This window comes from Cupressus sempervirens, chromosome 5 (genome assembly GCF_028749045.1).
Source record: "Cupressus sempervirens isolate cs-2001-9-10 chromosome 5, ASM2874904v1, whole genome shotgun sequence".
Lineage (NCBI taxonomy): Eukaryota > Viridiplantae > Streptophyta > Pinopsida > Cupressales > Cupressaceae > Cupressus > Cupressus sempervirens.
This window is the reverse complement of record NC_143122.1, coordinates 300,581,763-300,606,953: the sequence shown is the minus strand read 5'-3', so window position 1 is coordinate 300,606,953 and position 25,191 is coordinate 300,581,763.

The following is a 25,191-nucleotide window of genomic DNA, read 5'->3' as shown; positions in this document are numbered from 1 at the left end:
GTTGCTCCTATGCTCGGCGGTTAGTTGTTAAGTGTATTTTTTCATAAGAGTATAACTTTGGTAGTAAACTATCATCCTTTGTGTTCTAAGGGTGAGTTGCTTGGTTTTAAGAATACTCATGTGTTGCATGCTAGTATTCTTGGGTGTTTTGGGAGGGTTAATACCCTTGGTTCCAAATCTATTTGGAAGTGCTTAATGTGTTAACCTTTATTTGTGGTCACTTGGTAGGTGTATGTTGTAGTTGGATACCTACGACGAGGTAGATTGGTAGGTTCCTTGCCTTGTAGTTTTGAGTTTTTGGCTAGATGAGTTTCCCTAACTCATGGGAAGTTCCTTGTTGAAGGACTTTGTATTTTTGTGGCACCCTTTTCTGTTGTGGTTGACCTATGAGGGGTTGACAAGATGCCTTGGGAGTGTTGGAGTATTTTTGGTTCAACTTGTGGAGAGGTTGTTGTGGTTTTCTTATTTTGTTTGGATTTGACTTTTTTTTTTCTCTTGGTATGGTTAGTCTCTATTCTTCGATTGCAGGCTTCCCGGAGTAAGCCTAGTCTTTGGGGGGGGGGGGGGGATTATTTAGTTCCTCTCCCATTTGATTTATGTATGTCACCATGATGGATGCAACCTTGATGATCTTGCTTTGTAACTGATCATGATGGGGACCCGTGAGTAGTCAACACACTTGGGGTGATTTTGTTTATGTTATTGTATCAACTGGACTAATTTATGCTTATAGCTAATTAATGAGATTATGATGTATTTACTGGTTTTACTGAGGTTTGTGCCAATAGTTACCTAGATTGATGTGCCCTCATGATGTTGTTTTGTGATTACCCTGAGTTGTGAATAGTAGTTCCACTGTGTATTATTTGTCCTACCGCACTTGACTAGGTTCTTGCAGTAGTGTTTACTCATGTGTTTGACCATGTTGACTTATGTGTTTATTGTGCCTTAATTGTTGTTGAGTAACTAGTTATTATTTCCATTATTAAATGCTTAGAATAATTGTAAATGATATATCCATATTAGATTTATGGAATTATGTACGAAAAATATTTACCTTATTCTTTTCAGTAATTTATTTAAAATGGACTATTTAAATGATTATTAAAAGAAGTTAATTGGATTCTTGAATTGCATAATTTTCAAACTTTTTGCTTCAACTATGATATATTGTACATCTACACTTGATTGTGTTCGTTTAGTGTGCAAGACTTATATCCCCAGTAGTGGCACATGAAGTTAGTGATAAGACTGTTCATGTTGAGCCAATATTGTCCTTGTATGGGCGATGTATCTTTTATTATTATGCTAACCCTTTACTAATTGGTAAATCTAGATTCATAATGCATTATGTGATTAGACCTGTGAGTGTGTCTGTATATTTATGACTCCACAGTTGTCACAAATATTATTTTAATGGCTTAGATGGTTTTAATTATTTGATCTAATCTTTATTTTATTGGGGGCTCATTTTTCCATAGTTGAATTCCAAGCAATTGGAATTGCCCAATTTATTTGGGTTAAGGGGGATAGTTGGTTGTTAAGTTAATTTAATAACCTAATTTATAAGTCACTTTGAAAAAGTGCTTGTATTCTCAAAAATTAACTTTATTCTTCGCTCTTCACTTTGTTATTTTCATGCTTGGACAGAAAATTCCCAAACACTCTTCATGGAATTTTCTTCTTTTTCTCTTTGAGTGAGATTGGCTTGGATGATCTCTGTGAGGTTGGTCTCATTGGATTCATAGCAGTGAAATCTTGTTATGATGAGTGTTTCAATGCATTCAACGGGTCTGTTATTTTATGGTGTCATTTCTCATTTTAGCCCTTTTGGCTGCGAGGTAGGGCCTTCTCATTTTTATAGTTTTGCTTTGTTTTAGATTCCATCTCTTGTTTCTAAATGTTAATGAGTGGAGAACTAGTGTTCCTCTTTGTTTTTATATAATTCCATCACCTAGTTGGATAGGTGTGAATATTTTATGTTTTCAACTTGTGGGTTTGGGGGTTTTCCTATTGTCATGTTGGTGGATTTTCGTGAAGTGTTCAGATCCATGATTTTATTTGAAAAGTGTGATGTTGGGTGGATTTATACCAATGGGTTTTAATTTCATCATTTTATTTAATGCTTGAATTTTGGGTGTTTTTGGCATCACCTTGTTTTGTGTGTCATCTAGTTTTCACCTATTTCTCTATTTGGCCTATTTAGAAATTGAATCTTGTAGCCATTTCCTTATCGACTAAGATTGTGGAATTGGAATGGTTATAGGACATTCTAGGTTATTTTATTTCCCAATTTGAATTTGTGTTTCCATTTTGGATTTTGTGGACTTGTGTCCTTTGCCAGATTTGTCAGTTTGTGAATTTGAGTCTATTTAGTGAATATTATTGGACACTTAGTCTCGTGACCTTATTATAGAGTTGGGGTTTTAGTTTCATTATTTTTTGAGAAGTTTGAATTTTAGGGTTTCAATTCTTGCCTTATTTCGTGTGCCACCCATAATTTTTTGGGATTTTGGCATTGTCTTCTTGGATTGTGGAAATAGATTATATTCCATGTTTCCTTGCATATTATGCTTTTATTTCAAAGGCATTGGGATAATGTAGAATCCGTACTCCCATATTTAGGTCAGTTGAGTAAGTTCCTGATACTTTCCAATTTATTGCATTATTGGGATTAATGTAGAATTCATACTCCTAGTTATAGGTCAATTGAGTGAGATCGTTATACTTGTTCATGTGTTGAGTTTCTCATATCCAACCCTTGCAGCATTGGTATTATGTTATTACATTCTTGAAGATGATTGTACCCACACACGAGCATGTGCGAATGTGCATGATAGTTTCTTGTGAGGTTCAGATTCCCAAATATACGTCGGTTGAGGGATTGTTCATTTGGGGGTTGGGTTGGGAACATGCATTGCCTTTGGGCATTCATCATGTGATGAGAATGGGTATGCAGTGTTGAAAACATATTGATACAAGTATGATAAATGTGTTTCAATCATTGTTTTGTCAACCTAATGTCAAACTTGCTAGTTACTGGTAAGACAATTACTTATATGATTTAAGTACTATCATTTATTTGATTAATGAAGAGGATTTGATCAAATGAGATAACAATAACACCTAGAGGAAAGGTTGAGTTATAATATGAAAAGGAGTACAAGAATCAATTAAGATAGTGATATTATAGTGAATTGATGATCTACTTAAGGTTGCAAAGGTTGGTTACACTGGTTAAGTTCAAAAGAACAAGTTAAACAAAGTTTGTCTGCCAAGTTTAACATTCTGCATAGTGGGTGCTAAGAAAAGTTAGTGCAAGTTGAGTAGAAAATTAGTTGGCGCTGAGAAAAGTCAATTTTAGTGTAAGCCGAGTGAAATAGTGTAAGTTGAGTAAAGTTTAGTTGATGCCAAGCACCAACAAAATTTAGTTGGTGCCTAGTGATTTAATAAAGGATGCCGAGCAACACAATACGTGCCAAGCATCAGAAGCCAGTTAATGTCGAGTGTCAATATTATGAGAAAGTTCAAGAATTTGATGAATCTAAGCTAGCAAGTTTGATTTCTTGGATTATGTAAACTATGTGGAAGATAAGGTTAACGAGCTAGTGGCATAGAGTTCATGGTGAACCATTTTGAGGTGAATTCAAAGAGGATTGAAGGAAAGTTTCTAGAATGGAATGTAATGAAATAAGGGGTAGATTCACTGAATCCTACCTAATCTAACCTAACCCTAATATGGACAATAGAGGTTGAATGATCTAGAAATATCTTAATTCTCTATTTATAGAGATGATTGGTGAGAAGCAAGGGTTGTCATGTGCGAGAATCTAAGGAAGACAAGGAGTCTAGGATATTGCTTCATTTAGTGACCTAAGTAAAGAGATTGTATTGACAAGCAAAGCAAGAAGGCTTACCAGTATAGATGCTTGAAGAGTGAACAAGTTATTAGAGCTAAAGAGTGTGAAAGACAAGCAGAATGGAGAATTGAAACAAAAATCTGTAATCTACAAGTGTGTTGTAAGTTGTTATCAAATCAAGGCTTACTGTTACTCTGTAATCATTGTATTAGTCTCAGATAAATCCTTTGGATTAAGGTTGACCTAACAATCATTTGTAAATCCTTTAACTAGGTGACATTCCAAGTGAATGATCTAAAGTCCTCTAACAAGGCTCACTCCTAACAGGGTGATTGAAATCCTTTAATTGGGTCACATTTAATAGTGTGCATTGTAACCTTTAATAGGTTTGACCTTTCATAGGGCATCACTTCAGAAGAGTGAGAATGAGTAGCATGTTATTTATGGTTTTTCCCAAATTGGGTTTCCACGTTAAATCATTCTGTCAAATGTGTTATTGAATCTGTTATGTTTCATGTTTAAATTTATGCAAACTAATTTGACAATAACCTACAAGCTTAAGTGATTGCATAATCTAATAGATGCATGCACGATGGAAATGTTTTATGGATATGGGCTCACTAAGATGTGAAAAGTTTTATTTGTATTGATTCACCCCCCTCTTAGTTATTCTAAAGAATTCCAACAATTGGTATTAGAGCCATCTACTTAAGATGACTAGTTTGAAGGTACTAGAAGCAAAAATATCAAGATGTCAAAAAAAGAAGTACCCAAGCTTAATAGAGATAACTTTCCTACATGGAAAAGTCTAATGAAGCTACACCTAGGAGGTCTTGGAGATCATGCACAATCTACCATTGCTGTTAAGCATGTTGATCCTGTTGGAGCCCTAATTGTTGAAGATCTAAAAAAGAAAGAAAGAACACAACCAGGCTATGTTGGAGATTGCCTCTACCCTAAGTTATGCCAAGTTTGATGATATTAAAGGTTGTGACAGTGCAAAGAAAATGTGGGATACCCTGCACACTATCTATGGAGGTGACAAGAATGTTCTAAGACCAAAATTGAAAGTCTCAGAGGTAATTTTGATGATATAAGAATGTAAGAAGGTGAGAATATTGCTCAATATTGCTCTAGGATAAAAGATGTTGTTAATGCAATAAGAGGAGCTACTGGTAAAATATATGATGATACTGTACTAAGTAAAGTTTTGAAAAAACTACTGCCCATTTATACTATTAGAGTTTTTGCAATACAAGAACTAAGATGTATGGTAGGGAATGATCTAACTCTTGAAGGTATGGTAAGTAGGCTCACTAATTTTGAGCTATCTAACTTTGATAATTACAAACCTAAAAATACTGAATCTACTTTCAAAGCTAAGCTATCATTAGGAACCTGATAAGAAGAAGAAGAAGAAAAAGGAAAAATATGTGTCCAGTGATAGTGATATAGATGAGGAAGATGTAGATCAACTTGAAGCACTATTAGTAATGAGATTTCACAGTGGTAAAGGCAAGTTTAAAGGTAAGTTACCTATCATGTGTTTCAATTGTAATGAGGTTGGTCATATTACTGCTAGATGTCTAGAGAAGAAGAATTACAAAGGTGGTGACAAGTACAAAAGTAGAAGAGATGAAGACAACAAAGACTGCAAAGATAAAGGCAAGAAGTCTTGCCACATTGCTGAAGAGGAAACAAAAGATAGATCTGATGATCATAATGATGAAGTGGTGTATGTTGCGATGAAGGATGAATCTGATGAGGATGAGGCAATTGTACTAGTGTCTTATGTGAACAAGAATGAAAGATGGATCATTGATAGTGGGTGTTCACATCACATGATTGGAGATAAAAATAAGTTCATTACCTTGAATTATTATAATGAAAATAGTGTAAGGTTTGGTAATGATGCACCATGTCTGATAAAAGGAAAAGTTTCTATCAAGATCACAATTTTTTTTTAATGTAACAATGCTTATTATGTTGAAGGACTTATTTATAATTTGTTGAGTGTGTAACAACTAAATAATTTGGGATGTAAGGTTCAGTTTGAGAAAAAAATTGCTAAGATATATGATATTGATAGAAAAATTATTGAAAAAGGTGATAAACTAGAGGTAATCTATTCTACCTTGATATAGAGGATGCTACTTGTTGAGTTGTAGAATTTGATGATGTGTGGCTATGGCACAAGAGGTTATGTCATGTTAAGTTTGATAACTTGGTTAGTATCAGTAACATGAGAAGAGTAAGAGGTTTGCCTAAGTTGAAGAAGTTTGACAATATAATTTGCAAACAACATCAATTAGGCAAAATGACAAAGTCAAGTTTTAAGAGTAAGGCTCATACCTCTAAAGGAATATTAGAGATTGTTCATATTGATTCGTGTGGACCAATTGAAGTGAAAAGCTATAGAGGAGATAAGTACATTATGCTGCTTATTGATAATTATTTTAGAATGATGACAAATATATTTATAAAACAGAAATCTGATGCTTTCTAAATATTTAAGTGGTACTTAGCAAGAGTTGAGAAGGAAATAGGTAAAAGTCTGAAATGTTTGAGATCTAAAAGAGGGGGAGAATTTACATTAAATGAGTTTGAGATGTTTTCTAATGACAGAGGAATAAAAAGACAAACATCTGCTCCTAGAACCCCTTCACAAAATGGAATTGTTGAAAAGAGGAACAAATCTATAATAGACTGTGCTAGGACACTCATGATAGAGAAAAATGTTGCTTTGAAATATTGGAGAGAAACTATGAGTACAATTGTTTATACCTTGAACTGTGGACAAATCAAGAAAGGTACTCATTCAACACCTTTTGAACTGTGGTATGGATACTCACCCAATGTAAAATATTTTAAGGTATTTGGAAGCAAGTGTTTTATTCTTAAAGATTTCAAGAATGGTAAACTAGATGAAAAAAGTGAAGAAGGTATATTTCTTGGTTATTCCATAAGAAGTAAAGCTTATAAGTGTTTAAATACTAACACTAAAAAAGTTGTGGAAAGTGCAAATGTGAAATTTGATGAATATACAAAAGTATACGAGGCTGAACCTATGAAGAAACCAAAAGAATACAAATCATTTGTATACTTCTATGAAGGTATGCCTGCTAATGAAGATGTTGTAAATCAAGTTCCAAAACAACAAAAAGTTTCAATGACTGTTGAGTCACATACTATGAATGCCGAGTTGCATTCAGGAACTGAGCTACATTCGGGTGCTGAGTTACAAAATGAAGTTGAGGCACATTTTAATTCTGAGATTAGTGTACATGAAAGAGATGCTGAACTACCTAACAAAGAGGTAGATAGCGATTCAAAAGTTAAGAGACCAAATGTAGAAGCTAGAGCTAAACCAAGATTGTCTAAGTATGTCAAGAGACATCACCCTACTGCACAAATCATTGAAGATAAAGATGCTAGACCAATGACAAGGAACAAGTTGAGAAATGATACATGTTTGCTGAGCATGCAAAAACCCAAAATAGTGAAAAATGCCTTAGAAGATGTTGACTGGAGTAAAGCCATGGAAGAAGAGATTGAAAAAATTGAGAAACATAAGACATGGACTCTAGTTCCTAGACCAGAAGACAAAAATGTGATTGGTACCAAGTGGGTATACAAAAACAAGTTAGATGAAAATGGTGAAGTCATAAGGAACAAGGCAAGATTAGTCTGTAAAGGATATGCACAAGAAGAAGGGATAGACTATGAAGAGACATTTGCCTTTGTTGCAAGAGTGGAAAGAGTAAGAACTCTGCTTGTTTACTCTCCATACAAAGGTTTCAAAGTTTATCAAATGGATGTTAAATTTGCATTTCTGAATGGTATATTTGAGTAAGAGGAACTTATATAGAATAAACAGAAGGATTTTTTGATGCTAACAATAAAAACATGTATGTATACTACACAAAGCTTTATATGGTTTGAAGCAAGCACCAAGAGCATAGTATGAAAGACTTCATAATTATCTTGTGAAGATTGGATTTGAGAGGACTGATGATAACAACACTCTATACTTGAAGATAGAGAAAGGAAAAGGTATTTTGTTATCTAAAATTTTTGTTTATGGTATCATATTTGGAGGCCAAGATACTTTATGTAATGCTTTTTCAAATTAAATGAAGAAAGAAATTGAGATGTCTATGTTTGGAGAGATCAAGTTCTTTGTGGGTTTGTAAGTACATCAGATGAAATATGGTATATACATCACTTAGTCAAAGTATGTAAAGGATATATTGAAAACTTTTGGATTGGAGGATTCCAAGCTAGTAAGTACACTTGTGGTGATAGGACATAAATTGTCAAGAATGATGATTCAACTAAGGTGAATCAAACATTATACAGGTCTATGATTGACAAATTACAAGATGTAGTACACAACATACCTAATATTGCATTATCTGTAGGGATAGTTGCAAGATTCTCTACTAATCCCAGGGAGAATCACTTGATGGTAGTTAAGAGAATAATGAGATATCTGAAAGGAACATAGGACTATGGTCTAGACTACAAGAAAAATGAGAAATTTGAATTGAGAGCCTATACTGATGCTGATTGGGTTGAAAATATTGATGACAGAAAGAGCACTAGTGGAGGAACATTTTTCTTAGGCAAAAGGCTGGTTACATGGACTAGCAAGAAACAAAACTACATTTCTTAATCTATTGCTCAAGTTGAATATGTCAATGTTGTGGTAAATTGTACAAACATTGTATGGATCAAACAACTACTCAAAGGTATGAAGGAGGAAATCACTGAACCTATGATACTTTATTATGATAATACAAGTGCTTTAAATATATCAAAGAATCTTGTGATACATACAAAGACTAAGCACATTGCAATCAAGTATCAGAGAATTAGTTCAAGATAAAGAAGTGAAGATGGAATATGTTAACACAAAAGAGAAAATAGCTGATATCTTCACAAAAGCATTACCTACTGATGCTCATGAGTATCTAAGAGGTAAACTACTATCAAAGGCTATCTAAGAAGCATGAGGAGTGCCCTGCATCAAACAAGTTGATTGACATATATTGCACATTGATAAATTGGATCTTACTTTAGGAGCTGCCTAAAGTAATCAAAGAGCTAGAGCTATAAATCAATCACAAGCAAGGTGACAAAGGGAGAAACTAAAAATATTCATATCTACATATAAAGATGACAAGTCTTTGATATTTTTGTTAAAGAGGGAGAAAGTGTACTAAGAGTTAAAGTGTATTGAGAGATTGAAAGCTTAGGCAAATGAAGGAGAAATCTTGATCTGCCTAATCCTAACTACTGAGAGAGAAAGTGTACCTACTGATTACATCTACCTAGTAAGAGGGAGATAATGTTGAGGGAGATATAAGAATTAATCAAGAGGGAGTCATAAGGATGAGTTGTTTGATTGTTTGTTGGTCAGAACAAAATTTTGTAACCTATTCAGAAGATGAAAGTTGTTGATAGAGGGAGAGATTTCAATACAAGGAACTATTTTCTTTTTGGTATTTTGTTGGTCTTACTAATTAAGTCTGGTAAGTTTGGTTTGCCATCAATTCTAAAGAGGGAGATTGTTGAAAATAGATTGATACAAGTATGATAAATGTGTTTCAATCATTGTTTTGTCACCTGATATCAAACCTGCTAGTTGCTGGTAAGACAATTGCTTATATGATTTAAGTACTATCATTTATTTGATTGATGAAGAGGATTTGATCAAATGAGGTAACAATAACACCTAGAGGAAAGGTTGAGTCATAATATGAAAAGGAGTACAAGAATTAGTTAAGACAATGATATTATAGTGCATTGATAATCTACTTAAGGTTGCAAAGGTTGGTTACACTGATTAAGTTCAGAAGAACAAGTTAAATGAAGTTTGTCTACCAAGATTAACATTCTACACAGTGGGTGCCAAGAAAAGTTAGTGCAATCCAAGCATAAAATTAGTTAGAGCCGAGAAAAGTCAATTTCAGTGTAAGCCGAGTGAAATAGTGTAAGCTGAGTAAAGTTTAGTTGATGTTGAGTATCAACAAACTTTAGTTCATGCTAAGTGATTTAATTGAGGATGTCGAGCAACACAATATGTTTCGAGCATTAGAAGCCAGTTAATGCCAAGTGTCAACATTATGAGAAAGATCAAGAATTTGATGAATCTGAGCTGACAAGTTTGATTTCTTTGATTGTGTAAATTGTGTGGAAGATAAGGTTGATGAGATGGTGGCACATAATTCATGGTGAACTATTTTGAGGAGAATTCAAAGAGGATTGAAGGAGAAGTTTCTAGAAGGGAATGAAATGAAATAAGGGGCAGATTCAATGAATCCTACCTTATCTGAACTAGCCCTAAAATGGATGATAGAAGTTGAATAGTAAAATATCTTAATTCTCTATTTATAGAGATGGCTGGTTAGAAGTAAGGGTTGCCATGTGCAAGAACCTAAGGAAGATAAAGATTCTAGGGTATTGCTTCATTTAGTGACCTAAGTAAAGAGACTACATTGGCAAGAAAAGTAAGAGGGCTTAAGAGTATAGATGCTTGAAGGATGAACACGCTATTAGAGTTGAAGAGTGTGAAAGCTAAGAAGAATGGAGGACTGAAACATAGATCTATAATCTCCAAGTGTGTTGTAAATTGTTATTAGATCAAGCCTTATTGTTACTCTCTAATCATTGTATTAGTCTAGGGCAAATCCTTTGGATTAAGGTTGACCTAACAATCATTTGTAAATCCTTTAACTAGGTGACATTCCAAGTGAATGATCTAAAGTCCTCTAACAAGGCTTACTCCTAACAGGGTGATTGAAATTCTTTAACTGGGTCACATTTAATAGTGTGTATTGTAACCTTTAACACGGTTGGCCTTTCATAGGGCATCACTTCAGAAGACTGAGAATGGGTAACATGTTAGTGGTAGTTTTTTCCAAATTGGGTTTTCACATAAAATCATTGTGTCAAATATGTTATTGAATATGTTATGTTTCATGTTTACATTTCTGCAAATTGATTTGACAGTAACCTACAAGTTTAAGTGATTGCATAATCTAATAGATGAATGCATGATGAAAATGTTTTATGGATATGGGTTCACTAAGCTATGAAAAGTTTTATTTTTACATATGGACCTTGGATAATTGATTCACCCCCCTCTCAATTATTCTGATGGCGGCATAGTGATTTCTCTCGTTACCCCAGACTAGTGCAAACGAGGTAATGTGAAGAGATTTTAAATAAGTAATAACTAAATTAACTAATGGGTAATAAAACTTAATTAAGAGATGGGAACACATAAAATTTCTCCAATGTGTTAGATGTGTGAGGGTGTGTGGTGTCTATGTATTCGACAATCTTCTTCAGAAGTTGTTGCAAGGAAACAATGTGATAGTTTCCTAAGGGTTTTATTCTAGATCAGAGATATCTTGGGCTTTTCAATACCAAGCAACCTACACTCCACTTGAGTCCCTAAATATTTATCCTTAGCGTGTCTGACCAGTGACCTGATGCACTGCATTGTCTTCATGATCATATAGATGTTAGTATCATGATCTTGATTAGTGTATGTGTATTCACCATGGGTGATTGTCTTATGTGATTATGGTTAGGTCATTATCTCCACGAGTACAATGGGTGTGGACCTACGGGTACCATGTGGTTGGAAGACTTAGCTACCTATACCACTATTGGGGACCGATGTACATAGATGGTCTACTTCTTGTTTGAGGTCTCATGATGCCATTATGGTAGGGAGGAAATGAGCATGACTAATTTGATTCGGTTATTTCATGCTTGCACTTTCTTTTTTGAGATGTTGTTTATCATGGTTTAGAGTAACATGTTGTTTATGTGAGTTATCTAGATCTTCTTTAAACTTTTGATGCTCTTGAGTGGTTGTTCCTTGAGTTTGGTGGTTTTGGTACTCCCTGGTGTTTTTTGTTAGGGGAATTTAGGCCCCTAATTCTATGTTGTTAGCTTCACGCCTCTGTCAAAAGGAACTTCCCCTTTCCTACATTCATAAAAACATTAATATTTTTCTAGTTGTTAGCTAGTCCTGTAGTTGCTCTAAGTTCAACTGAAGATCTCGTTCCTCTTTTTCTACTTCATTTTCCACATGTGGGATGTTCTAAACCTTGTAAGTTTTCCAAGATACCAAGATTGTCTAGATTGTTACTAGCGTTCTGCACACTTGCAACAATAGATTCATCTTCCATTTTATCTGAATGTTCTTTTTCTAATTCTTTCATAGTTTTATTAAAAAAATCCTCTATCATCCTCGTCCACTTCTCTGCCTATCATTTTCTTAATTTGATCATTTTCTCCATTGATTTTATCCATATCTTGCTTGAATTCTTCTAATTTCTGGATCCTAACCAACATTGGAATTTTTCTACTTTGTTCCTATCTAGAATATCCAAGCCCCATTTATCTGGTATATCTTATTGATTTATTGACTCAGATTCCCTTAAAAATGTCCCCACCTCAATAGGAATATATCTACAATCACCTTCTCTTTTGTCTACTTTTTTCTTGGGAGGGTAAATTAGATTTCATTTCCTTTTGTTTTATAATATTATACTCTTTTATTGTTATCATACCCGATTGTTTATCTTCCTCCATTCCTACTAAAGTTTCTTAGACTATTTTTGTTTTCTTTTTCTGTTAGTGATTCACTATTTTCCTTTGTATTTATTAAATTGTGTTTTGCTAAATTATCCTCTATATCCTCATCTTCAAATCCTTTCTTATCCATTTCCATGATTCTTTCTATTATTCATTTTTTTTCATTCATTGCCTCTTCACTTTCTTCATCTTCTTCTTTAGTGTTAAGATCCTCATGGAAGTCTTCTTCATCTAAGCCAACTTCATCTAAAGGAATGGGGGATTCAAGTCGATCCTCTATATTTACTTTGTTCAATGTTATTTCCTCAGCTTCTATTAATTTTTCTTAACATCCTTTGTTCCAATTTCACTCTTTTCAGGATTAGAAGTAAACCTTTGCTCCTTTTTCCCTTCTTTTCCTTGCTAGTTAGCAATCATATTTTCTTCTTTGAGGAAATATCTTTTTCCTATTGGCATTTTCCAGAACTTATATAACTTTTGATTCTTTTTTAGATCAGTACTCTCATTATCTTGTTGGGTATTTATTTCTTGAGTTTCCCTTCCTTGCATTCTCTACTTCTACATTTTATAACATTGGATTGATATCTTCTATATTGATCTTCTATTGTAACACCCTAGATTTTTTTTTCTCTTTTTTGGCCTTTGTTTTTTATTCTTCCCCTCTTACCATCTCTGATCTTGATGAGTTTTTAATTTTACCCCTATTTAAATTGTTTTCTTTTGTGCCTTCTTGGGCTACTAGATGCTTGGTTTTTCTGATATCTCTATTAATTCTTACCTCTTGTTTTAGTAAATTTAAAGGTAGAGCCTTGTCTGGTCTTGGCTCATAATTAGTTTCAATATTGTTATACAATGTCTATTTTAGAGGCTCTATCTAATTCTCTCTAAACATCTAGTTGTTAGAAAGTATAATATGATTATTTATCCTTGGGATTAGATTTATGTATGATCAATCATCACCTCTCTCTCTCTCTCTCTCTCTGACTTTCATAGATTGTAACCCCCAATGGTGATATTTCTATATTTAACCTCATATCATTTTCCAAAAGTTGATCCTTTATGTTTGTGTGGGGGTTATGAGCTTTTTCCCATAGAATAAGTTGATCACAAATGTCATTATGTATCAACATCATGTCCTCCATCAACTTGTTGTGTAATCTCATGTTTTCTCTTATGTCTTTAATAAATAGATTTTGTTTTATACATTTTTCACATTATTCCAACATCATAATCTTATCTGCTATGTTTGAGTTAACTGGGAAACATCTTTCATTCTCTGTTGTATTCTTCCTCTTCTCTATTAAACCACATATTTTGTTATCTTGGTAGTTTCCTTTTCCTATTCTATCTTGTGAGTAATCCTCTTCATGTTTGCTTGTGCTTGAATAATATTGATCTAGATTAATTTCAAGGCTTAGGTTGCATCTACCTCCACTATCTCTCCTTCTTCAATATCTAGTTTTGGAGATTGGATCATGCTTACTAGGCATTTACCTGTACTCTTTGGATCTCTTGGAATTTGATATCCATCTTTCCTTGATTTTTTACAAATAACCCCTAGTTCTTTTTTCTTTTTACCATTGAGACACAATTTTCTCAAATATAATGTTGGTTGCATAATCGAGTAATAATTTTAATAATTATATCTAGATTCTAGATCAAACAAAATTATTTATTGAATTTGTTTTTCGTATAGGTTATAGTTTATAGATAGATCTATTGGTGATAATTTTAATTGGGTCTAAATCTTGAATTTCATTTTTCATACTAAATAGAACTTTGATATCGCTGCATTTTATAAAGCTAGATTCTAGTCCTTGAAATTCACCTATAGAATTACCAATTCTTTTAAATATCCAAATATGATTAAGTTCCATTAGCAAAATTTTATTTATAATCCCAGTTGATTTTTTTATTTTACTGATGTGAGTTTCATCAAAATTGGGAGACCAATTACAAAAGTTTACGCTATATCCTTTAAGAAAATGTTGAGAATAGTACATCTTTGATTTTCTTATTATTACAATGTAAGTATGCTAAAGAATCAAAGAGATATAAAATACTTACATGACCCTATCAACCTACCTTCAACCATTATGTCAGAGTGTAATTTGTCGGATTTAGATTATTCAAAATTGTGAAAATCCTTGTGGATTTACATTTTAACCACTAGTTTTTTGAGAAATAATTGCTTACGATCATGACTTTTTCTATTATTTTCTTTCTTTCTCTGTGACAACCCTGGTAATCATCTTTATTTTTCTTCTTCTGTTGATTATGATTGAGTCACTAAGATCTCCACTTTTGAATGATTTTTCAACTTTGATCCACTGATTTGTTGCCATTGAATCCTGATTTGGCTCGATTATGAAGGTTGTCAATTACGACTTCCTCTATTTTTTTCTGAGATTTCATTTGTTAGGGTACCAAATAAATTATTTAGTGATATCACATATTTTGTTTTAGCGAAATAATTGTTTTACCTATTTAAATTTGGAATTCGCCTTTTATAATTTGGTAGAGTTGAGTGCCCTACTTTTTGGGCAAAATAATTATGAGGCATAGAATTCACTGCTAAAATAAGGTCGATTATTATTATCTATATTACAAGACAATATCTATGGAAGATTTTTGCTTAATGCAAAAGGGGTCATCTCTACCCTTGCCTTTTGAGATGCAAATATTTTTATAAATCTAATAGAATTTTGATGTGGACAGAGTCTGTCAAAAAAGATTAATGAGGGGAATCCTTTGAGAATGACTTGCCTATCTATGGTGTTCCCAAACTTTGTATATCACAGATCATTGCCAAGATTGTTGTTTCTTTTTATCGACCATGAATTGCACACAATTGGATTGGTGTGTGCGTGGATTGGCTATAAGGCTTGGCCTGATTAGATCATAAAGTGACGACAATGACTAGCGTATTGATTGTGAATGCGGATTCAATGTTGTTGGGTAATGTCCAAAGTAGGATTCCTAGATTGATGATTTGGATGAAATACCCATGCAAGTTGTTTCTAATGGAAAAATGCCACCGATGACTTGGATCTAAATATGTTTCTCAACGAGGGCTATGTACTGAAACAAAATCACAAATCCTCTGTTGACATGGTGTTAGTTGTGTGTGGAGTCGCCTTTTCTTTTTCTGAGGACCTCCTTCAAGTCCTTACCTATCTTTGTTCGAAGCCTTTTCCTCACCATTTATGTGTTCACCATCCCTTGAAGTAGCTGGTCGAAGTCGCAAGCTTCCACGGTTGTGATCCCTTCCTTTGAACCGCTTTGAACCACTTTGAACCTTGGTTCAAAGTAGGTTCAAAGTAGTTCAACCTAAGATTTTCATACTAACGCTTTTTCTTTGGTAGGAAATATTCATCATGCAACAACTTTCTTTGAAGCACTTTGAACCACTTTGAATCTCAGTTCAAAGCAGTTCAAAGTAGTTCTTGATTGGAGTGATCGGTGGTAATTTATTTTTGAAGTATGATGTGCCGCCTTTTCACAATCAATTGATGGTCTTGTCAGAATATCAAGAATCAAAAGATTTTTCCCTTTTTTCGAGGAGGAAGTCATCATCATTAGAAGTGGGAGAATAGATCTTTGATTTGAGGAATGATCGGATATTGTATGAAATCAATCATTGTTAATTCATGTGAGAAGAGAAATCATTAAATGAAAAGCTCATGCAGTGATGCTTCAAATGGGCCAAGCTTGATGTGGGGTGATGTTTCATCATGCCTATTAATTATCTAGTACTTTCACATGTAAACCTCTCCTTTAATAAAATCCATTCAGTAGCTTTGTAAATTACTTTGCAAAAAGCTGATTTCGAAGAGAAGGAGCTGTTAAGGAAGATAGAAGAAGTTATTTGGTTTTTAGTGGAAAGTAGGTGAGAGTTTAGAAATATTTGTTTTGTTCTGCAAATCTGTTATTTTCAAAGGATTGTCTACCAGAGGCTTTGCTTTTTTTGTTGAGAATGAAGTCAGTCTTGCACTTTTTCGGCAATGCTTCTAGCCTTGAATGTAAGAGACAAGTGATCTATGATACAAACTTAGAAGGGGTAAATGTAGAGAAGCTACAAACAAATTTTCTTAAGAATACTAAGGAGATTAAGGGATGCATGGAAGTGTTAACAAGTGGGTTGATTGAAGCTGTTGCCTTTCCTCCTGCTTTCGTAAACCCTGAGCTTCTGCAACTTTGCATTGACCATTATGATGTAAGAAGTAGAAGCATAGTAAGTGAGAATGATAACAACATACTTTCCATCTCAAGAGAAACAATTTCATCTATTTTACAATCAACATCAAATACGTTTTCCGCATTCTCACCCACTCAAGCTTTAGCCAAATACCAAGAAACCCCTAGCATATTCCGAAACACCCTTGCCAGGAAATGGATGAAAGTTAACTATGGAGGTGGGTCTAGGCTGCCCAAGGTCATAACTAAGGATCACATGAAACCCCATATACACGACCTGGTTGTATTGTTGCATAGAGTGAAGGGTTCAGTTGATGTATATTTGTTTGAATATTGGATGTATAGGTACATTGAGATTATCTTAAAGGGTGAGCAATGGATGGATTGGGCGGAGATCATTGCCAATTCCTTGAGGAATCAACTCAAATGTGCCAAAGAATCTTGCGAGGATTTCTATATGGCCTTGTATTTAACTTATTGTATTGCTTGTACATGTGATCTCACTACCCTTCCACATGGGGTGTGGAATGAAGAGATAACTGTCTTCCAATATTGTCCTTTGTTGTAGAAAGACAGAGTTTGGATTTCCGTAAGGTGCATGATGTATTGTATGGAAGTGTTTATCTAACTCTAAAAAGTGTTCAGATGTCATGACTTTCTCCTGAATCGCAGAGGCTAGTTCAACAGTATGGGAGTCACTTCATTCAATTTCCTAGGTTCACATATTTGAGAGTTGGAGGGTTTGAAGATGAACCTGTGAAGTTACCCCGATATGCCCTTGATTGTTTCATTTTAGCCGAGTTATGCAGACAGCTTTCCTCTGTCATCAAAGATAATCTTCCTCAGGAGAATTGGGAAATGGTTTGCCCTATCAAATTGGGCTCCTTAGTCTGTACTAATATGAATAATGCTTCCATCATCAGAAACAATTTGCTGGGATTCAATCTTGTTTTCTATCACAACAAGAAAAACTTTGATAGTAAGGGATATGCAGCTCTCACCCTTGGCCTTGAAATCAACCCTTCAACTGCTCCTCATCTAGAAGATCTATGGAGAGATTGTGGAAATAAAGAAGAAGTCTTGAAGAAAGACCATTCTAGATTAACCTTACAGCAAATTAGTTCTTTCAGATTGAAGTTCAAAACACAAGGAATTATTGAAGACGGTTCATACCTAATTGAACCCGGTTGGGAGGAGTCAAATGAGGCAAAGTTCTTAGCAGTAGACTGGAGCAAAGAGGAAGAAGATGATATTAATTTGAGTGCTAGATCTATATTAACCTATATAGATGATTGGTTACAGAGGAAAAGAAGAGGAAATATCAATGAGTCTTCTCCTAAGGTGATTTCTTCCCCAGGGCCACTTCAATCTGACATTCCATTTTCTCATATTGCAGGTAATGCACTGATTCCATATAAGAAAGTGAGATCCCCTCCCCATTCACAAGCTACGGCTCTTAGGACGAGATCCTAGTCCAAGTCTAAAGCCTCGAAGAAACCTAATATCCAGAAGCAGGAAATGACATCTCAGGGGCAGGATTTAGATGATAAATTTGTCTCCCCTCATGGGGTAGACGACGAGGTTCAATTCATTGAAGCCTTAAAAGTAGATCAACCCAAGTTCTTAACTCCAACTAGAGACACTCAGGTGATGTCAACTACTCCTGTTGTTCCTTCATGGTTGTCAAATTCAATAAAAAAGAAGCAAAATCTACAACCAGTATCCACACCGGTAAAGGACATAGTCACTAGATACGCGGCCAGAGGTTCTAAAACAAAGAAAGTGAAAATGGATGCTTGTCTCACCAAAGACCCGGTAATAGGAAAAATCATAGTAGAGGTGGCCACTTATAAACAAAAGAAAGAGTCTGGGGAGATTGATGATGAAGGGTTCAAAGTTACTTCTGTTGAAATTGGTGCTATTAATAGGAATACTGGCAACAATTTCTTTAAGTTTTTTGCTGACCACATGCTCACATAATCAAAGAAAGATTCCAGAGAAAAGAAAGAATTGAAAGCAATGGTGGTGACAATGGCTACATACATCGATTCGCTGATCAACCTAGGGGCTGCTCCCATAATCCAGATTCCACAGCCTTTCGACCCAAACTCTGTTGGGAGCTAGTAGTTGATGAAACAGATGTAGAGGGGAAAACTGCTAACTGATGCCATGACAAACTGGGTGAATAACATAGTAGACCAGGGAAATAAGTTTATTTATGAAGTTACTAGTGTCTACTCCAAAGCTGAAGTGCTGCTAGGGGAGATTCAAACCTTGATCCCAGTATGAGAAATAGAATTAGCACATTGCCAAGCTGTGGTTCTCCAAGTATCAGAGGTTAAAAAATTCAGGGTTCTCAAATTCCTGAATGAAAATCCTATGAAGACCGTGGACCCCTGCATGCTTTTTATTTTGAAAAATAATATGAACTGGAAGGAGTCCATCTACAAATAAACCATCAAAGAAATACAAGGCATCGAAAATAAGATCACAGAAATGCACGAGGAGCTGGTAAAGGACATGAAGATTGTCAATCCTACAGGCATCTTACAACTTGATGAAGGGAATATGGACACTGAAGTATTAACTAGGAGTTTCACTGGAGCAGTAGAACAGATCAAAGACAAAGAATTGCCGAAGGCCAACAATGTCACCTCATTGGCAAGCATCAAATCTATGTTGCGCCTTAATGAGAACCTGATGCCACGTCAGAATCTGAAAGTGAAGGAGTATAGGTGGCAGAAAGACACATGCAGAGCTTGGTTGATGAGCTTGAAAAACCCATACTCCCATGCCACGCAGGAATTCATGTCCACGTTTCGGAGTTGGAAGCTAGTGTGCCAAACTGTCGGAGAGGAGGAAAAAACTGACAAAGATACCAGAAACTGAATCGTCGCATGTTGGCGCTCTTTCTTTTTGATAACTGCTTTCTAGTTTAATAACGGTTTCTTGTATTAATCCGATAAGGCTAGGTTTTGATGGACGCCCTTCGGATTTGAAAAACTATAAATGCTAGGGCATTGAACAATGTTTTTTTTTAGCAAATAGGGGATAGAAGATTGAAGTTAGATAGTAGCATTTCGATATAGATTTTTTCTGGATAACAGTGATTAGTGATGGTATATGAATGTTTTGGCTTTCAAAGACTTGGTGCATTGAAATTTAAATATACATATATGAAGAATTTTGAATTATGCTTTGAAACTTTGTGTTCAGAGTGTTGAATCATTATTACTTTGTGGATGTGATTTGACGATTCGAAAGTTCCAAATTGTTGTTACTTGGTTGTAAGTTCTCTTAGTTTCTGTTCTTTGTTAGTGATGCATGTTGAGATTTTAGCGAAAATTCATTCTTTGAAGTGGGTTTTCTTTTTCATATCAATTGAATCTATCCATCTTTAAGTAGTCTTTTGATAATTACCTCACTACCTAGGAGTAGTTGAGAGACCCTTATGCACTTTCGGGAAAAAGTGTGAAAGTAATTTTCAATTTATTATAAATTTGGTAAGGGAGTTGTACCTTCAAAAAATTTAGAGAGGAAGTGTAACGTAAAAATAATGCTTTCTCAACTGTAGTGAATGATTATGTTCTTTTATAATATTGGGTATAGAGTAAATTTGATAAACTATTTAAAAGGACAATCTGTTCACTAACACATGGCAATATCAGATCTGGAAGGGGAATGATTACTCGATGACATTTGTTGTAAATACCAAAAATGTTTCATGCGATGCAAGATCAATTTTTGATTGATGCAAATAGATATCATTGATGAGGATCAAGCATATTAGGTTGGACTCCCTGATTTTCATTCGCATAATTTTGATCAATTCCTATTCGCTTTCTTGCACTTATCTAAAATATCTTTTAGATAATTCCTACACTAATTCTAATCAATTTTTTTTAATAAAAATAAAAAATAAATAGTTCTATATTTAAAATATGAGCACAATATTCAACTCACTTATTAACCACTTAACTCAAATTACCATAATTAGAACTCAACTTAAAATAGAATAAATAAATTTACTATAATTAATAATTTTTTTCATGCAAATCACTAAATTTTTAACTTAAATCATAATTCAATTTACTAAATTGAATGTGCAACTTTAATTTCATATTAATATTTAATTGATAATTAATATATATTTTTGATAGGTTAAAGGTCATGAGGCCAAAGATTGTGTTTAGATTAAGGAAAACCATCTCAATTGGGCACCGAAGATCAGAGATGGATAGGTATCCTTGGTGTAGCCCTTTAACCCATTTTAGTGTTTGTTTTTTATTTCCAAATTTATAGCTTTACTCTTGATAATTCCTTGCTAATATAACCTAAAAATTAAAGTTGGCTATGATCAAGTTGTTAGAACGAAAAATGGAACTTTCTCCTCTTAACTTAATTTTAAAATCAAATAGTATATAAGAAATTTTTTAGAATAACAAAAAATAGGTCACTTATTAACATTAAACTTTCATGATATCAGCTAAATTGATCAATCATATAGCTTGCACATAGACACACCTAACCTATCAAAATAAATTAACATGTTTATTTTGACTATAAGAGTTCTAAACCAATTTCACTCTAAGAACAACTGTCTAACTTATACTTATTATATTAGCTCACCTTATTAGGATCTCTTCTCCATTTTCTCATTTGTCAGTGAGATTATATGCTTCTCTATTAAACCTTCCCTATAAATATGTTTTATGATTGTTTCTTCGAATTGATCAAAGATGGCTAGTGCAAATTCAAGTTTCAAATTAAGGATCCAGTTTAGGGTATTTCTTTTTCTTTATGCATTTAGGATAATTTGTGACTGTCCTTCAATATCTAATTTGTTAATACCTATCTCTCTACTAAGATTCAAGCCTTCAATCAGGGCCTATAATCCAACTAAGCTATTAGACATTACTCTTAAAGTTTTGGCACATTTAATTAGGCATGATCCGTTATCAAAAACTCGTCAAAAGTTTACTTTGACCATCCTTCAGGAGGAAGTTCCCATTTACCTTCTTTCCTAGTGATCTTGTTGGATTTTGTGTATATCATTGGAGGGTTAATTAGTTTAAACCAATTTTTATGCATATTTGCATTCCAGTCTGAAAATGAACCTTCGTCCTTATATGAGTTTATGAGATTATTGTTAGCTAACTCAATGATACAAGCCTCCAATTTGTTAAAAAGGAATCTTAGATTCATCTTTTCATTACAAAAAATTCTTTTATTCCTCTCTTTCCATAATTCAAATAGGATTATGAAAGAAGATATTTTGCATAAATCACTATAAACTTTAGAACAACCATATTTCAACCATTTAAAAATAAAAATTAATAGGTTATTAGGGAATGCATTTTGCCAATTTAATTTCTTACATAACCAATTCCAACAATTCTTAGCAAAGAGACAATCATAAAGCAAGTGTTCAGACATTTCAATTTTTTTTGGCAAAGTGGGCATCTAGATGGCCCTTCAAAACCCATCTTGGTGAACCTATCTGCTGTTAGAATTCTCTTTTGAAGAGTAACCCAAAGGAAGATACCTACTTTTGGAAGACATGCTTGATCCCAACATAGATTTAGAGGGATGTTGATCTTATCCCATTGTTGAGAATTAATTATCTTTTCATACCTTAATTTGACTTTATAATTTTAATCTTTCGAGGCTCCCCAATTAAATTTATCTTTCCTTTCTTTATGATTTGCCCACCTACTTTTTAAAAATTGATTAAAAATGTACTTTTCCTGTGATGAAAGTGGAGTTTCATCTAGGGTTTTCCATTGCCAACCGCCATATAGATTATTGCTAATTTTAATTTTGATAATCACTCACATTCTTACCCTACAGAGATGATAGAGTGCTTTTTATGTTTATTGGTAGATTTACACTATCTGGAGAAGGGATTCCATCCCATGAATCTTCCTAAAATAAAGAATCCTGGCCTAAATTGTTATCCCAAGTTTAATTATTAGCTAGAAATGGTTGGCAATTCAACATAAAGTTCCAAATTCTAGAACCTTTTGGAGGGTTTTTAGTTCTAAACAAAGATGAAGGATTATTATTACTTAAACATTAATGATATAAAAATTTGGCCCATTTACCATTATGTTCTTTAAACATCCTCCAAATAAGTTTTGCCCCTAACTCCTCATTTTGCCAACTCAATTTTTTAATGCCTAGGCCTCCAGATTCTTTAGGTCTACATATTTTTTCCCATTTTATCAAAACTTGTTTTTTCTTATCTCTAGTACCTTTCCACAAGACATTTTTAAATTTAGAGTCTAATTTATTTTTTACACCTTTAGATAGGGGAAAACATGACATATGATACATGGGGATGGCTGAAAGTATTGCTTTGATCATAGTCATTCTACTAGCTTTAATTAACCATTTCCTTTTACAATTTCTCATTCCTTTATCAATTTTTTCTAGAATAACATTTCAAGCATTACTTTCTCTAATGCCTTTTTCAAGTTGAATACAAAGGTATTTGCATGGAAAGGATCCTTTTTTGAATTCCAGTATCCTGCAAATTTCTCTCTCCACTTCCTCTTTGGTATTAATAAATAATTATTTTGATTTGTTAGCATTTACTTTTTGGCCTAATGCTTCCATATAATTATTTATTATTTTCTTAAAATTTTGAGCTTCTTCCAAAGTGCTTTCTACTGGAAGAATTGTATCATCAACAAATTATTGATATGTTATTTTAGGGACCTCCTTGAAGTTATTGTGATTCCTCTAAGTTTCCTTTTAGTTTGAGCCTATATTAAAGCTCCACCAAAAGCTTTAGCCATAATAATGAAGAGAAAAGGTGATATAGGATCTCCTTGTCTTATTCATCTAGATACACTAAAACAACCTTTAGGGATGCCATTTAGGAGTAGGGAGATTTTTGGTATTGAAATGCAATTATATATTAAGTTGATCCATTGACGAGAGAATATGAAAGCTTTGTGTGTTTTACATAATAATCTCCAATCCACTTTATTGTAGGCTTTTTGGATATCTAGCTTCATTAGCATACAAGATTCCTTACTAATTTGTATGAAATGAATTAATTCTTGGACTATGATAATACCATCGAGAATTGACCTATTAGGAAAAAAAACCAATTTATTCCTTTGAAATAAGCTTTGGTAATACTTTTTAAATTTTTTTGGCTAGTACTTTTGAGAGTATTTTGTAGATTGTATTATATAAGGCTATATGCCTAAAATCTCCTTGATCCATGTGATCAGTTTTCTTTAGAATTAAAGCTAGGAATACATTGTTAATTTTAGTTAGAAGGGATCGAAAATTCCTAGCTGCCTCAATAACATTCCAAAGGTCTTCTCCCATAATATCCCAACATTTTTGAAAGAAAAAGGCTTGAAAGCCATCAGAGCCCAGAGATTTATTAGGATGAAGTTGAAAAAGAGCATATTTAATTTCTTCTTTGCTAAATTTCATTTTAAAGTTTTTATTATCTTCTACAATTATTATTTTTGGAGTAGAACCTAACATCTTATTCTGAGCTATTAAATTTGATGATTCAAAATTATTGAGGATATCTATATAATAATTTACAAAGGTTTCCACTATCTCATTCGGATTTTCTATTACCCTTCCTGAATTATCCTTGATTTTTTTAATTCTATTAATATTTCTCCTATTAATAGTACTATTGTAAAAAAAACTTGTCTTTTTACCACCTTCTAAAAACCACATTTCTCTTGATTTTTGTTTCCATAATATTTCTTCTTTTGCTAGTATATTTTCTTGTTTAGCTAGAAGTTCTTTTTCTTTGGTGTATTTTTCATTATCCATTCCTACCCTAATGATTTCTTTGTTTAAGTTTTTCAATTCTTCTCATTCTCTATTTTTCTTTAAATAAGTTATTTAAATGATTTTTATTCCATTTCTTTATTTTTTCTTTTAATGGTTTCAATTTGGCTATGAAACAAAACATCCTAGATCATTCAAATTTCTCTTCGTGTCACCATTGATATATATTCTTAAGATTTTTTTTAATCTAGAGACCAAAATTTTCACACTTAAATAGGTTTCGTGATAGTTTTTGTGATTCACCCATTTCTAGTTTAACCAGATAATGATTAGATCCTACACTAGGGAGAATGATTGTATTGAAAGGGTGATTAAAAGATATAAAGTTTCCTTTAAATATAATTATGTACAATCTTTATGCTATATTACTAAAGACAATTCATCTATTATTCCATGTGAAGACCCTGTTAGATGTAGGAATGTCAATAAGGTTATCTTTTGTGAACCATGCTTTGAAATCTAACATAACCTGGTTAATGGTCGTGTATCTACCTTCTGTTTCTTTTGAATGTAGAATTACATTAAAATCTCCCCAAATGAAAACATTTTCTTATGAACAAAGCTGCAAGTAAGTACTAATCTCATTTCAAATTTCTTTCTTATTCGATGTTGGTGTTGGCCCATACACACTAATAAGTATGAATTGGATTTCACTTTTGAAGATTTTTACTCCCCCCCTATCCAATTA